Here is a 17,049-nt window from a genome sequence, read left to right as displayed (position 1 = left end):
CAAATGGAACCCCTGGAAGGGTAAGTTAGGGACATGGGGCAGCACCGTGTGGGCTGAGGATTATAACAAGGCTGACCTAGTTTCCCAGGGCTGGAACCTGAGGCTGCGTGACACCTCCTTCCTCCTGACCGTGCTTAATCCTAACCTGGTGATGACCTGCTTTGCCCATGACAGTCCCAGTTTGTGCCTCTTGTCCCAGCAAAACTTTTAACACCACCTTGTTTCATTCCTTCAAAGTGTCCTGATTCAGATGATAAAGCATGTGGTCATCTTACTTGAATCTCTTTATCTCCACGATATTAATCAGCAAGAATGCGGAGTGGAAATGATGAGAATGTTCTGAAGAGAACAATGACAGTCAGGTTGAGACAGTGGCAGCACTAAAAAAGCTACTGGTCAGAATTCTCAGGAATGAAGGAGCTGGGTGTGATGGCATGTGCCTGTAGTCCCAGCTACTCAGGAGGCTGAAGCAGGAGGGTCTCTGGAGCCCACGAGTTCAAGGACAGCCTGGGTAACATGGTGAGACCTCCATCTCAAAAGAGTTCTCAGTAATAAGATGAAAGTTGAGGTGGACGTTGATTTATGTTCCTGTTCTGAACATCGCAGAGCACACACCGGATGAGTGATGGTTGTTCCAGGGCACTGGGAGGTGGAGGATGATAATGAGGTCAGAAGCTTGTGGTATGCTTTATGCAACACTAACGTTAACTTCCTGTCTGAGGTTTTCCACATTCTCAGTCTTTCACCTCTTGATACTCTCAGGACTGGGTGATATCAATATCTAATAGACACTTCGGAGAAAAAAAGATGGAAGATAATAGTTCCGTAGAAAAATGGAAAGATTAACATTATTCTCGATAATCTTGCTGTTCTTTGAAAAGGCTTAGCTACATATCCCTGCCATTTACTTTGCTAGGCAACTCAGAAAGGTAAATTTATCGACCGTAGAAGGCTGACTGGGAGAGAGTATCTTCTTCAACGTCCTCCACATCCGTGGCTCTTCTTGTTTAAGACTCAACCGTTGTACAATGTCTTTATTTTATTTAAAGTAGTTTTTGTAGTTGTAAGAGGAATAGCTAGTATTGCAAAATACACAGAAAAGTGTTTTTTGTAAAAAAAACTAATATTAACATTATAGCACAATTCATGTATACACACACACATGCACATACATACACCTGTGTGTATATTTTTTAAATTTTTGTCTATTTTTGTAGTGCTGGGGATCAAATCCAGGGTCTTGCACATTCTAGGCAAGCGTTCTACTACTGAGACACAACCCTAGCCCAGGAATATATACTTTAGTTTATCCAATGAAATTCTTAAATTATAACCTTAAGTAAAATGTTTTTAGTGGGGCGAGGGATATAGCTCAGTAGCACTGTGCCTGCCTGAAAAGCACAGTGCCATCAGTTCAATCCCTAATACACCCCAAAAATGTTTTTAGTGTTTTGTTTTTATTGTTCAACAATAGAAGAAAAATTCTCAAATTTGCATAAGAGGTTTTTTTTTTTTTCTTTTTTTTCCCTTCCTTCCTTCCTTCCTTCTTTTCTTTTTTTTCTTTTGAGACAGGATCTTGCTGTTTCCCAGGCTGGCCTCAAACTCTTGGGCCCAAGGCAGGCCTGCCTCAGCCTTCTGAATAATTGGGGCATCTGGCTGCATAGAGCTCTAAGATACCTCAGATCCTCTCACACACTAGCATATTTGCTCCTAATGATAGTGCTTTAAGCAAGACCTCTATTGTGGTGCATTATACACATGGAGGAGGCTGAGGCCTGAAGGAACTGGGACAGCATGGGTTAGAACTTTGGTCCTTCACAACCCACAGCTGTCTCCAAAACAAGAAATTAATTATACTAGACTTACCAGATATTGCATCAGACCCAAAGAACTATTGTGAGAACTGATTATTTAGATGGGAGAAGATGGTAAGGAAGAATATTATAAATAATGGTTTTTAAGTTTGCCTGAGGGTATTTTTCAAAGAATAAAAATCATGCTTCTTAGCACCTCATGTGAAAGGAAATCAAGGGGGCTGAGTTCCTCAGGGACATTAAGTTAGGGGCAGAGGACTGTTTTGAAGGTCTTAAAACAGGCCTGTCTGTTTGGGATTTAACAGTTGGTCACTCAAGCACGGACATCCCGTGCTGTGCTAAGAATAACACATGAAGTAAAAGGTGTACTCTCCAGTTTTCAAAGAATTAACAATGTCTACCTGAAGAAATAAACGTGAAACACACCAGGTCTAAATGAGTCATTAGGGGTCAGGATTCAATTGGCTTTTAGTGGGCATTTCCGTTTGCTAACCCAGGAAACCATATACTATTATGTATTAGAGCAGGGGGCCAGAAGGCAGTGCCAGAGGCTGGAGGCCACCGGCAGTGCATGCACTCACCTAGTAGCGCTCAGTGCACTTATGGAGCACCACTGTGTACACATCTGTACGCTGTAGGTGTATAACAGTGAGTGCACTGATTCTTTTTAATAGAACTGAAGTTACTTTTACTAGGAAACAGTGGCAGTAAGGGAGGAGAACTCTGTGTGTGTGTGTGTGTGTGTGTGTGTGTGTGTGTGTGTGTGGTAACAATAATAAACCTATGCAGAGGTTAGGCGATTCTACTTGGGGGCAGGAGTTGATAATCGATGGGACCTTAATACTTTAAATTCATTGAATAGAAGAGCTCAAAAGAAAATGTTAGATGCTATCTAATCTACTCTGTTTTCCCTATCTCTGCTTGAGAAATGGGGCTGTGAGCATGGTGCTGTTGGGACTTGCCTCCTTCCATCCTTGCCCTGAGTCAGTGGCGGAGTGAAGGGTGGGCCAGCTGGGCCTACGCTGCCTCCTCAGGCTCAAAGGTCACTAACATGGCTGGCTTCCTTCCCAAGCCCACTGTGAGGGCTCGGCCTTAGATCTCAGCTTGAAAGCTGGGATTGTCCTTATGGCACCTTCAGCACAAAATAGGATTTAGAAAACCAGTGCTGTATGTCTCCATGCTAGCAGCAGCTGCTTTGTAAAATGGGGAAAGGCTCAATGAGGTTAATAATACAGTCTCAGAGAGCTGTGCTGTAGACTCAGCTCTGTCATAAAGAGGTTGTGTGGTCCTGTCACTTCTCCTCCTCCTCTTCCTCTTCCCTCTTTCTTTCTTTCTTTCTTTTTTTTTTTTTTTTTGTTCATTTTTCTTTGAGACAGGATCTTGCTATGTAGTTCAAGATAGCCTTGAACTTACTATGTGGCCCAGGCTGGCCTGAACTCACAGTGATCCTCCTGCCTCCGTGTCCAGATTTCTGGGATTACGAGCATGAGCTACCACCCCCAATCACTTCTTTTATGTATTTACAAAATCATGAGGGTTAAAAGTCCTTCAAACCAGTTTCAATTATTTTATATAGCTTTATTTTACTTGAGTAAAGTATAGACATCAGAGGGAAAAATTCTTAACAATTCTCAGTATGCACATGATTTTTATCATATTATAAAATAAGCATAAAACTAGCTATGGGCTATTTACAATTATAGCTCTTTTGTATCTATACAGCCAAAACAAATTAGCTAGTAAGAAGTCACCAGCCCTCACCACTCACACTGAAAGCAGAGGTCCGAAAACTCCTGCCGCACATGCTCCTGACTCCACCTTGCTTTTGGCTGCCACAAACCTTGACTACAGTTCCCCCAGTTTTTCTTGTTTTGGATGCTTCTGAGAAGCTTTGCTGTCTACAGAATCCTGGATCTCAGTGGGCCTTCTGTTAACACCAGTGGATCATTTCTATGTTAAAAGTCGGCTTGTGCCCTTTTCAGTACCCCTAGGCTCGGGAGAGCCCAAATCAGATATAAGCCACAGCACTGAAACTGCTTGTCAGTGTTTGCTTATAAAATCATCCAGGTAGTCTGTATATGAATTTTTATTTCATCGAGATGAAAGCAAAGTGGAAAACATAGACTCAGGCTGAGGGGGTGACTCCATGGTGAAAGCACATACTTGGCAAGCCCAAGGCTCTGGTTTCGATGCGCAGCACTAAAACACACAAGAAGCCAAAGATTTAGAATTAGAAACTTGATCAAAAATCAGAAGCATGCTGGGTATTGTGGCACATACCTAAAATCCTGGCGCTGAGCTGAAATGTATGTGTGAAATGGTAAACTTTACGAAATATAAAAGAAAACTCAAGCTGTTTGAGGAGCTTTTTATAAAGAGCTCTGGGGTTGCTAGGAATATTTATCTGGTAGCCATCTACACCTGCTCAGTGTAAGAGAGACCCAGCTGAAAACAAAAATTCTGCTCCAGTCCAAACAGAGACTGAACCTGGTAAGTTAATCAGGACATTGTAGATTCTGGCTGACATGCTGCTGCTCACTGTGATATCTGGGACGAGGCCATGGGCAGATAAGGGGCTTGGTTTCCACACCTGTAGGTGAAGAACCTCTTTGTGCCTCAGTTTCCCTACCTGTAAGTAATGAGGAGGTTAGAGTGAACATCCCCTCAAATTTCTTGCATGTACTCCCATCTTACCCTTACATGTCTGTTTTCTGTGAGTGCCCCAAAATGTTTGTCTTAAAGTTGCCTCCTAATGCGAAGACAAAGGCACTCGGTTCATCAGCATCCCAGGCTGTGTTCTCCTCTATGGCAACTCCCCAGCCGCTTCCCAGAGATAACAATATACTTCCCCCTCGGGTGGTACACAAGGAGACAATGGCCTACAATGGAGCAACCTCAAACCAGCCCATTGTTTTTCTGGGCTGCCTGTGCTCTTGGGTCCCCAGAAAGATGTTGGCTTGTCCACCTCCTCAGATTCCCAAGCAACAAACAATTAAGCAATCTGGCCTCCTTCCCACTCTGTGCCAGTGTGTAGGATGCTTGTCATCTTGCCCAGAGTCGCTGTAGCACTTAAGCTTTTCATCTGACAGTGTGCAAGAGATAACAAATCAAAACATCATTAGGAGGAGGACTCAGTCAAGACTCGATTTGGGGATTTATTTGGGGGCACTTATTTTAGAATTGAGACAGGTATTTCTTGGCTGTCTTCCTGTTCTCATCTTCCTCTCCTTCCCTTTATGCTTCAATAAAATGCTTATTATAAATGTTTCAAAAAAAGTTTGCTAACATGAAGCTCATGGTTGTGAATATCAAAGTGTGACATCTCAGGCTCTAGGGTCCTTACCTGCAGGGAAGCGTCTTGGAAGAGGAAGAACAAGCAAGTCGGTGGGAATGTAGTTTCAACCCACCAGGAATCTGGGACCTGCTTCCTAAAGCTGTACAGACACATAGCATCACTTCAGGAGAACCACTTAAGTTTGTACTCCAGCTATCCCCCTTCATTCAGAAATAACTACTGGCTAACCCTGAAAATTCCTGTTAATGGAAATTTTAGGTAAAATGGAAGCATTAGTTATATTATTTAGGAGTTAGAGACTTTACATAGAATAGAAAGAAGAAGAGTTAAATACCCAAGAGCCAGGGATTTGGGCCTGGCTGGTAGCTGTCACAGGAGAAAAGTGAAGTTGAAATAAAATTGTCTGAAAATAACTGAACAAAGGGAAACTTATATATGTGTTTTATGATGAACACTCAGTACACAGAGTAAACCTGTATGTCTAACCGCAGAAGTTTGGGCTTGAGGATACCTACCCTGCTAGTAAAAGAGGACAAAGTAAACACTTAGTCCCCCTCACTGGGGCTGTATTTCAAGGGAATCACAGAAGTCTTTTGTGTAGAAACAGTACCAGATCAGGAGTGGAGGAGTGATGCAATTAAAAGGACTTCACAGACTCGAAGTCCTGGTTCAGAGAACAGATGACCAAGTTTACTAAAAACTTTAGGCAACTCTTTAATAAAATTGAATACTCTTAAAAATGCCCAATAGCAGTTCATAGGTTGGTTTCTAGCTTCAAGGAGAGAAAAGCAGCACAGCCTCAGAGAGCTCAGGTCACCATCCTTCTTAGTTAGTGACCCATGGGTCAGTACTATGCTGTGTGCCTTCTGTTGTGTCAGAGGGGGAAGCACACCCCTGTGGGGTAGCTGAGCAGCCAGAAATATTTAACTTGAATCCATAAACACTTAGATATAATATCCAATTTTATGGATAGGAATCATGGGAGAGAAACAAGCTAAATGATACTGCAAGAAGACAGCCAGACTCGTCCAGAAAATGGGACGTTCTGCAAGGTCACTGCTCCAGCTGCTCAGTGGCCTGAAAATGAAAGGAACTGGTGGAGGGAAGGCTGTAGCATTTGTTTTAAAAAGACATAAGGAACGTACGACCAATGCCTTTCATCCTCTGTGACTAGATTCAGGTTGGAGCAAGTCAACTATATCAAGAACAGTTTAGGTCAACTGTGGAAATTTAAACAGAGACTGGGTATTGTTTGAAATGAAAATTTAAGTGGAACTATGGTAATTATTAACTTTAAAAACATAGTTTACCAATAGTAAATACCAAAGCTCATTTTGATTAAAAAATACAAATGTATTTTTTAATGCATACTTAGGTTATAGGTATATATTCATGATGTTACAGCCAGAAAAAAATTCAGGTAGATAAATACTGATGATCTTTGGTAGTGTAAATACAGATCTTATTTTACCAGTCTGTACTTTCTAATTATTAACAGCAAGTGTGGATGGGTTCTGTAATGATAAGATGATTTTAAACCACAACAAAACTTTAGCTGTGTTTTCAAATAGAAAAGCAACAGCGTATTCTGTCCTTCAAGAAAGTAAAAACCCTTGCTTTGAAAAAAAGTGGGGGGGGGGGCCTGAGGATTTAGCTCAGCGGCATAAGCTCCTGCCTTGCAAGCAGGCAGTCAAGAGTTTGATCCCTGGTACCGATAAAAACGAAAAAGACAAAAAAAAAAAAAAAAAAAAAAAAAAAGAAAAGAAAGAAAGAAAGAAAAAGAAAGCAAGAAAGAAAAGGGGGTGAAGCGAGGAACACGTGAGTGCACAGCCACGGAGGGTCCCAGCACGGGGAGCGTGGCTGGGCTGGAAGCGAGTTGCCCTCTCTCATCCTGCTGGTCCCTTTTCCCCGCGTCCTGCGCGGTTTCGTACTGCTCAGCGCAGATGCACTGGTGCAGACGTGCAGACGGTAGCCCTGAACTGTGTGGGCTGTTATCAGGTTCCCTACACCGATCTGAACTCCCTGCCCGTCTCCCTGGGAGTTTCCACCCCGGCCCTCCCCTGGGGCCCTGCAGGCAGCTGCCTCTCCTCTCTCCTGCGCCAGCCGCAGCTGCTCCAGCCTTCGGGCTCCACCTGGGTCTCTTCCCCGCAGGAGCCTTTCAAATCCCTTCCATCTAAGGCACCCAGGGCTCTCTGTCCATTCTTCATCGCGCAGCTCTGCATCTGCCCCTCTCTTGGTCACCATTGGGATGGGCTTGTGGTGGTGTGTTTCAGTGAGCTGCTTCTCAAACTCAAAGTTGTTCTGAAATCTGAACGGGATTTTATGTCAGAACACAGCACAGCTCTTGATGTTCGGTACAAGTGGCATGTCAGTCTTAAAGCTAGTTCATACTTTTTCAGTCTGCATAGTTGCTTTCATTAATGGAGATTGTAAAATATATTCTGTAAATCAAGTGTAGAATCCTGGATTGGGACCAAATTTGTAGTATTGCGTCTATGGAACACTGCTAGAGATAAGCCTTTAGGTAACTGCCCTGACGTGCTCTCAGCTGATGCAATTTAAAACAAGTAGATATAAAAAATACACTCCACATTGTCCACTCTTTAACTGTCAGCAGATTCATTCACTAAGACAGATTCCCCAGCTCTTGTTTTCCGTTGTGTTTCTGTCTGCTATCAGGAATAACATGTGTCTATGTCTGCTTGTGCTTTTAATATTGTATAAACTCAGCATGTGCAGCATTTCTTCCTGAAACATATTCATGAAGCTCCTTTTAACATAAGAACAATAGGCATCTCATTGATGGCTGATCGTATTATTTTATTATTCAAATGTCAAGTATAAGATTTAAGCTTCTTATTATAAGAATTCATAGTCCTTTAAGCCTAGCATGGAGAGGGCTGGGAGAGCAGCATTGTAAACTTGAGTGTCCACTGGGCAGCTTAGTAAGACCCTGTCTCAAAATTAAAATACGTAAATAAAAAAGGACAGACATGTAGTCCAGTGCAGCCTTGATTCCGGTACCCTTCCCCCCAAAAAAGAAGTCACAAAGTTTTAATTCCAAGAACCTACTGTGTTCCAAGCAGTGGTTTAAGTCAGCTCTAACTCTCGTGACTTCTCCTTCAGATGAGCAAACACAGGCTTAGCAAGAGGAAGCTGCATCCCTCTTTCACTCTTAGCAAGAGTGACAGCACTTGGAAGTGACAGAGCCCAGGGTTCCACCTCAGGCCTGAGTAGTCAGCCCACACTGAGGTGAGGGGGTGCAGAGGGAAAGCTGCAGCCGAAATGCGAGTCCAGGTTCCTGCTTGGTTTTCACTTTTGTCTTGTCTCCCAGTGCTGGGGCTGGACCCAGAGCTGTGAACATGCTGGACCCAGCCCTGGCCTCCATATTGAAGCCCTATTTGGCAGCTGGTATGATCTTCTTGATTCACTTTCAGTAGCCTCCTAGCCTTGTTATGAGTTTCAAATGAAATTAAATACTATTTTATTAGGGCATTATTTTTGTGAAAGTATTATTATCATGAAGCCGATATTTTCACATCGTCTGTCTCCTGATTATTTCCGTAAGAGTAAGAAACTGTATCATTATTGGGGCGGGGGAACACAGTGATACCAGAACTCCACAGCTCTAAGTCAATTCCTGCAAAATCCAGAATGGGGCAAGAGGACGTTGTCAGCAAAGTAAATTCCTTAATCGCTGTTCAAGTATCACCCAACCTTACTTACCAGGGCACTGTGGAGCGCTCCTTGGTAGTGAGCACTGGGTCTGCATGCTGTGAGGTGTGGCGGCCTTTTCCTGGGTGACATCCACATGAAGCGAACAGTCTGGTAAAATGTTCTTGTGCTGTGAGGCTGTGAACCAGATTGTGGACATTAACAACAACCAATCAGAACATATATTCAAACATTTTATTGTAATGAGGTGAAGCACAGTTTGGAGCTTTGAGCTTTGCTGTGTCTGGGTAACGCCTTGGTCAATCATTTCATCTTTCACAAAGCCATTTTATTTGGCAAATTAAGAGTTTGAATGGGTTTCCCCCAGTATTATTTTATGTGTCTGTAATTTCAACAACCCATGCATTTCTTTCAGTCCAGTTGCAGTGCTGACAAACTGCTTCTTTTACAAATGTGCGCTAACCCTGAGTCTCTGTACATGGCTCCCTGGAGAAGATGTTACCTAAGATACCTCCATGTAGCTGACCTGGAAAAATTAATTGATAAAATCTGAAAAGTGGTGATACGTGCTTTGAAGGTTTAGGATTTCCCACAACATAGTACTCATCTGATGATGATACAGCTGATATTTTATCGTGCTAGCAACCCAATTACTGAGGAATTTCAGATATCACATGCAAAGACAAGTTAGAATAGTTCAGCTTTGGTACAACAATTTGAAAAGTGTTTTGTTGATCCCTAGAAAGTGGTCAGACAGGTCAGGCTCTTTTTCTGGTATTACAGAAGTTAACTTTTGAAGGAAAAGGGGAAAAGAAAATTTCAGTTGGACTTTTATTTTTTAGACTTTTAATTTCTGATACAGCATTATTTTTCCATAAGAAAGTGGCCCATTTTTTACCATCACCTTTGTATCAGTGTAGAAAGGCCATAATAACAGAGTTAGAACATGATACTGTCTATGGAATTTCCATTAAACTTTCAATAAACTTTTGACAGTATAATTAGCTTTGTGTTAGAACAAAGTAATAATTAGCTTTGTGTTAGAACTGAAAGGTCCTTGAGGATCATTCCGTTTTGCAAAGAGACCCTTCTCATTGTAGAATTAAGAAATGACCCAGAGCTGAAAAGAAAATCTGTGGCTGAGCCCAGATAAGAACCTGAAAACAACTGTATATGGTGGTGCACACCTGTAATCCTAGTGCTCAGGGGGCTGAGCCAGGAGGGTCCCTGTGATTTCAAGGCCAGCATAAACTTCATAGTGACCCTGTCTCAAAAACACCAAAACGAACTCCTAGCTCTGTGTCGGAGTTCTTGTCTACTGTTTCGGTGTCAAGACTTTTTAAAATATCAAATATCTTCAATCCCTAATATCACCAAAAAAGAAAAAACACTGCAGAATATCAAATAGCCATCTACTGGAGCTATTGACTTAAAGTGAATATCATTTTGTCCAGTTAATTTTCTTTAAATAAAAAGTATATTTCTTTGACACATTAATCATGTCTTTAAGATTTCTTGTTAAACTCTGGAGGAAATTACAGTTTCTGGTAAAATGGGTGGACTCTGTCTTTCCAGAAGGGCAGTGGCGGACACATTCAGCGGTGGCCTCCTGGGTCCCCTTCCATGGGATGTCTGGTTGGGTAGAGGGTTGTGGTGGAATTTGTATCCATGACGCAGGATTATTTGTTGGTCTCAAGGCGTGTGTCTTGGAAGCACACCACTCCACCCAGGCCAGCTCCCCCATGACTGTGAGGAAACCCAGAGCTGATGCAACCTCTGCTCAGAGATAAGGATCCCCACCAGGGGCTGCTGCACTGGGAGAGGACAGCTCTCTCAGGTACAGTGGTGCAAGGTGGGCGCTGGTTCTGCCCGCTGCTTCAAAACATCATCGGGAAATCCAAGTCATGTTGGAACAAGAAGAAAATGGAATCAGTCAATTAGGTCTCCAGGCTCCTCCTTGAATGGTACATGTGACACAGATGTGGCAAGCACTATTCTTTCGTCATTCACTGCATCAACAACAATAAACATGTATCCAATGCCAACTGGGGGCACCAGGCTAGGCCGTGGGGAACGGAGGCACAAGCAGCTCCATGGCCACGAACTTTTGGGCGGCGACATGTGCTGCCTGGTCCCGGGCAAACACAGCTCATTTTGCCCAAAAGAAACAACCAAAGAGCCACTTTTAAAATTCCACATTCAACTGAGAGCTAAGTTTCCAAATTAGTTGCAGGAAAGGCAAGGTTTTCATTCACTTTTAAGAGTAACATGGTGTAAAAACAGTTAATGTCCCACATCATGCAAAGAGTTTATGAAATGGTTCTAACGTTGAGTAATTCTTAAAGAAATGTTACATATAATACTCTGATTTTAGTAATTGTAGATTTCTAGATCTTTTTGTGATTTTTAGTTGTTGAATCATTCACAGCTTGTGCTGGTCTCATTGCTTTCCCCTAAATGTACTAAGATTTGGGAAGGTTTTGTTTTTTACTGAGTGATATGCAGATTCTTTTGGCCAAAGGCAGGTCCTATAAATAATACTGAAAAATAAATACTAAAGAATAGCTTTCTCAATACCAGATTTTGTCACCTTTTTTCAAGTATGGTGGCCCTAAATAATTAAATAACTTTCCATCCCGTGCTTTTAATAATCACTCTGTTATCAGCCTCGCTCTTTCTGGGGAAGGAGACTCACAAACACACACATCACTCAGCATTTGCACAGTCCAAGGAGAGCAGACCAAGTCTACGCTCCTTGAGGCCCTGGGGTTCGATCCTGTGTTCTGTGGGTTTCCACCCTGTCCTATGGTGTCAGGTGACTGACGACAGCCCCTCCAGGGCAGCTGGACAGTAGTTACCTTTTCTAGGAGGTGTAGCACACCCCTCCCCTGCTCAGAAGCACAGAGACCTGAGGCTGTGATGCAGCTGGCTCTGGGCTCTCAGGCATCGCCTTCTGGCTTGGTTTTATAAGAAGTGGGATGCTGGTGGAATCTGAAAGATTGGAGATAGGAACTGTCACGTGCATTTCAGAACCCTCATGAAGTTTCTGGTATCTCAGTTTGCTGGCTGATAGTAATGATTTCATGGGAACAGATATATTAGTTCCAACATCAGTACATGCTAGTTGATCTTAAAAGTTAAACAACCCAAAGACCACCTTTTCAAATGTGTTTGGATGATTGTGGTAGACATGTGGTAGCTCATGAGGCTAAGCACTTTGGCTGAGTTTTGTATTTCTTTTGTGTAGAATAGGACCCACTCTTGGTAAGTATTTGGTGACTATTTGATGAGTGGGTGGATGAATGGCTAAATAAATGCAAAGATGTATGCAAAACTCATACATCTTTTCAATATCTAAGGAAAAAAGATGTATAATTAGGTAATGATGAGATTGGTTTGGTTCCCTTTTATGCATATTAGCAAGTTATTTCTTGAGTGGCCTAGACCTATATTGGTTAGAGTACAAAGGATTACCATTAACAAAAATACGGTCAAGCAGTCCACACTGTTTAACTGCTTGGTGAGTAACTTGTGTGTTCTCTCAAGAATGTAAGTAACATTTATTAAGCCTGTGTGGTACCTGGTGATCAGAATTGTAAATTGTGGATGTTGGCTCTTCGCACTTACCTACATTCCTACCCTATTTTTAATTTTTAATTTTTATGTATTCATTTACTTATTTTTTCGATGGAGAATCTCCATGCTGAGCTACTTCCCTGCCCCTCCTTTTAACAAGTCATGTATTTTGAAACAGGGTTTCAGTTGCCCAGGCTGAGCTTCCACTTGCAGTCCTTCTGCCTCAGGAACCCAGAGTGCTGGGATGACAGGCATGTGCCACCATGCTTGGGCCACTTTTAATTTTCTTTTTCCCTATTTTGAGATGTGATCTCAGGTGGCTGAGACACTTGCAGTCCTCCTGCCTCAGCCTTCTTGCTCAGAGTTGTGTCCCTAGCACCAAGCTCAGTGTCTCCCATCTGTTACAGAGAAATGTTTGTTGAACAAACAGATGAAATGTAGCATTTAAGAGAAATTTTTGCTCTCACATCAAAACCACAGTAACCTAGGAGAAGAGGGGATGGTGGGACGTGGTAAGAGCCATCTGTGTAGGAGTTTGCAGATACAGGCGTTGGGCAGAATTCACTGCTAAAAGTTGTATTTTTGGTGGGGCAGCTGGGCTTAGGTGGCCTCTTGCCTAGGTGAAATGCATGCTGGATATGTCCCAAAAAGGAAGAGCAAGGCTGGGCATCCAGAAACTCATGCTTGCGGGGCTGGCCGTGAGGACAGACCTGTGTGTCTCAACTAGAATCAGAGGTAGGGCAGAGCTCGAGAGCCACAGGCCTTGGAAACTGGGCAGGAAAGATTCTCGGCACCAATGTGGTGCACCATAAGCACAGGAAGATGTGGGTTGGGAGAAGAGCAGGGACCCCCATTGTGCTACCTGGCCCTGAGGAGGGGGCTGCAATAGCCCTGGACACGGTCCCCTTCTGTCCCTGCTCACCTGACCCTTTGTGCCTGGCTGAGCTTAAGAGGTGATGCAGACACTTCTGAGGGTAGAAACCTGCAGATCTGAGGTGGGGACTCTGGTTCCCCACTGTGAAACCTGAAGAAGGTGCTTGGTTTGGGGGCTTCTTTTTTTCTTCTTAACACTCAGGCTCAGCAGAACCCTTCTGCCAACGTTCTGGTCCTCAGTGCCCAGCATAGTTTACAAAGTTTTGGTAAATGCTTTCACATTTATTATGGTTCTAGGACAGAGTGCTATGCACACATCCCAGCCCCTAACCATTTTCCAAGAGCTGAAGAGATTCCAGGGACAGAATGAGGGAATTGGGCAAGGTACTGTCACTTTATAGGAAATTGCTGAAGTTTGCTCATCTTGGACTCTGAGAAGGAGGGCTTAGAGTAGAACCTCAGCTTTTATTCTCTTCTATTAAAGAGAAGAAAAAAGTTCTTGACCTTATTTATTTATTTATTTTGTGGCTTTCAGTACTGGGGCTTGAGTCCAGGCCTCTGTGCACACTCGGCAGGTCTCTAACATTGAGCTACGCCCCAGCTCTTTCCATTTTTTAGACAGGATCTTCCTGAGTGGCCTAGCCTGGCCTCGAACTTTTGGTCCTCCTGCCTCAACCTCAAGGGCAGCTGGGATTGCAGGTGTGTACCTGCACATCTGGGTAAGTTTCAATTTGGCCTGGCATCACTTCTGCTATGAATCTTGGATTCTATCACATCCTTAAACACTGTAATATGTCTTTCTGTTGCTTGATGGTGGGTCCTGTGGTTCTTCTTGCCAGGTTTTTGTTGTCCCAAACAAAGAACTGGTCAAGAATACTAAGAAAAAGTAGCGAAGGCATGCATTTATTGAAGGTAGAGGAGACACATACTCTGCAAAGTGATAAGCAAAGGGCCTTTTGTACTCAGAATTCCCGGGTTATCAGCTTCTCATGCGAATACAGCATTGGGACAGTGGTCTTATCAAACACTCCGTTGGCATCGCCCATGTGTAAACTGTACTGTCGAAAAGTTCCCTTGGCTTCCTGCTGTATGTAAATGAAGGATCCAGAATAGTAACTTTTGATTAGTTGTGCCAACATGCAAATAAAGGATTAAAAAGAGTGTCTTCTGATTGGCCCTGTGTACAGCACCAGATTCTAATGAAAGATTGAAAAGGGTACTTTTCTACTTGGCTCTGTGTGCAGTGATGATGGTGTCAGCCTATCCCTGTCATCCTGTCTTACTTATATATCATTTTGTAATATAAGTAAATTTTCAGGCATTAAGGGGTAAAGAGCCACTTCTTTATTGAGAATCAGCTATAGATAAAACATTCTGTACAGCAATGATTATCTCCATCCTTTGGACTGTCCACAAACTTCCTTACCCTAAATTACCTCAGTGAAGGTATTTGGGAGCTTAAAAATAACAAGTCATTGCCCAACTCTGCACTTGATTCTGGGCTGTTCAGACCCAGTAAACATTTTCCCATGGGGCCACTGCTCCAAGGTTGACTGGGGGACTTGTACTAGTCCCCTTGAAGAATGAGTATTACTCAACACAGATTAGCAGATATGTGGTTATTCCACCTGGAGAATACTGGGACAAGTGATATTCAGAGACTTACTGCCATCTGATATGTGCTGCCATGTGTGGGGGGCATCTTGTAAAATCTACATGTCACTGTCATTCTCTTAGGCGACTTTGTGACAGGACCTGTTTCCACATTAGCAATTGGGCACAGCTCATGTTCCTCTATGCCAATAAGGGCATAGGCCATGAGCGAGGAGCCAGTTCTTCCTGATTACAAAACTGACCACAATCCCTCGCCAACCCAATAGGGTAAGTACCCTCAGCCCCAACTTTTTTTTTCCACTAATGCATTATTCTTCTTGGAAGAAACTCTGTTTTCTCATTATGGCATAGCTTTAGTATTTAAACATCAACTGTTGGGATGTTACTGCAGTTGCTGTTGATAGATAAAAGTTTGAACGCAGCAAACTCTGATCTATGAAATTGAAAGCATATCAGAACCCCATGCTCTCAGCTGTTCAGGTGTATAGTATCTTAGAGCAGTCAGTATCATCTAAGAGCAGTAAGGTAGATAAATACCTTAGGAATAGAACATTTCGGTAGCATGCTGGTAGCAAACCATTTAACTATAAATACATATGTGAGCCATGCATAGTGGCACGTGCCTATAATACCAGCACGTGGGAGGCCGAGGCAGGAGGATCTCCATGAGTTTGAGGCCAGCCTCAGCTACACAAGTGAGTTCAAGGCCAGTCTGCACTACATAGAGAGAACCTGCTCAAAATAAATAAATAAATAAATAAATAAATAAAAATTTTTCAGGCAGTGTGATTAGAGACTCGACCAGGAGTAGACGCCTAAGAAAAACTGCCCACATAAGTTGATCTGGTATTTTATAACGCAGAGATTTGAGGCCTTCTCTTTGAGAAGTAGTAGGTATGTGTTTGCCACGATAAAGGGAATCAGCTATGGAGTGGTATCTGCTCTGGGACTTCCCAGTGCCATACTGTTCACGCCCCCCGAGACGCCAATGGTGTGGGTCACTGGCGCGACACTGTTGTGGCAATGTTTTCCTTGTAATGTACCAGGTCTTGCCAAAGCAGCAAACCACATGAGGAGACGTTTTGTCACAGCTGGCGCCATGGAGGGCAATGCCCAGCCAACTTGAGCTGGGCCCTTGCTATACTTATTCCCATCGATGCCAAGTCTTTGGGATATTGATGTCTTCACCATTGGTGGCTTTACAGGTTCTAAGACCACAAGGCTTTTCCTTGATGGATTCTCTTTTGCAAGAAATAGACCCCACATCAGTGTGAGCTGCCAAGCGTTGCCACAGGTGGGACTGTGGGAGGCCCTCCTGTGGACTCAGGTGAGTCCTTCGCGGACACGCTGTTGGCCAGCGCCCCGGAAGGGAGAGTCGGCTCCTGGCGCGCTTTTGGCAAGGCCTGGGCGCTCATGTCAGGGTGAGGCTGCTCTGCTTGTTGGTTCTGCGCTTACGCTCTTTTCAGAACCACCCTGTGTGCACACCAGCGCCTCCCCTGCGCTTGCTGCGGTAACAGGCCTTTATTCACGATCTGCAACCTTAAACATAGATACCTTGCCTAACCCCATCTGGTCTCTCTGTGTGGCTGCCGTTGCCTCACTTTGTTTGTTTGGTTTTTTTTTTTTTTTTTTTTTGTCTTTTTCATTTTTACCGGTACCAGGGATCGAACTCACGACTGCCTGCTTGCAAGGCAGGCGCTAATGCCGCTGAGCTAAATCCCCAGCCCCCATTGCCTCAGTTTTAAACATGAAAGGTGTATTTATGTCCCAAGCAATCCTATGCGTTTTTACTTTCCGAGTTTGCCTACATTTCCTAAAAATACTTACGGGCTTATTAAAATACTCGAAGGGCCACTTTCTCACCTCTTTATCGCATATGTTGGAGATCTCTCAAAGCTGTTTTTACTGCCGTTATGCGCAGCGTTTTTATTGCTCTAAAAGTACGCTCAACACTTTGCAGTTCTAGTGGGAAGTCTAGATATTTGTATGAACATCTGATGTCTCCCCAAGAATTGGGAACTCCCAGAGTATAGGAACAATTTTCATTCTGTTTCAGATTTCTTCTGACACCCCCTAGCCTAATACATGAAATACAGAAAAATAGACTGTGGGAGGCTTGAAGAAAATGTGTTTTAAGCATCTCATTTCACACAGGGAGGTGCCTGAAAGGTTACAGGTATATTAAATAAATAACTAAATATA

At 43.2% G+C, this 17,049-nt stretch overlaps 1 protein-coding gene across 11 annotated transcripts in view; it reads left to right on the top strand.

Annotated features, from left to right (window-relative positions):
- Pparg (peroxisome proliferator activated receptor gamma) overlaps positions 1 to 17,049 on the top strand; it is a 144,352-nt gene that overhangs the window by 40,313 nt on the left and 86,990 nt on the right. Inside the window, exons 1-2 of one of the 11 annotated variants that reach the window (XM_063237984.1) lie at positions 14,973 to 15,114; positions 16,053 to 16,174. The exons of 9 other annotated variants lie outside the window; for them this stretch is intronic. The gene's annotated coding sequence lies outside the window, so the exon portion shown is untranslated. Of the gene's footprint in view, positions 1 to 14,970; positions 15,115 to 16,052; positions 16,175 to 17,049 lie in introns of those variants that run through there. One more of the 11 variants, XM_063237986.1, reaches the window with a different exon arrangement.

This window comes from Cavia porcellus, unplaced genomic scaffold (genome assembly GCF_034190915.1).
Source record: "Cavia porcellus strain 051 isolate PalLab524CR breed Dunkin Hartley unplaced genomic scaffold, mCavPor4.1 scaffold_27, whole genome shotgun sequence".
Lineage (NCBI taxonomy): Eukaryota > Metazoa > Chordata > Mammalia > Rodentia > Caviidae > Cavia > Cavia porcellus.
This window is presented reverse-complemented; position numbering and strand designations above follow the sequence as displayed.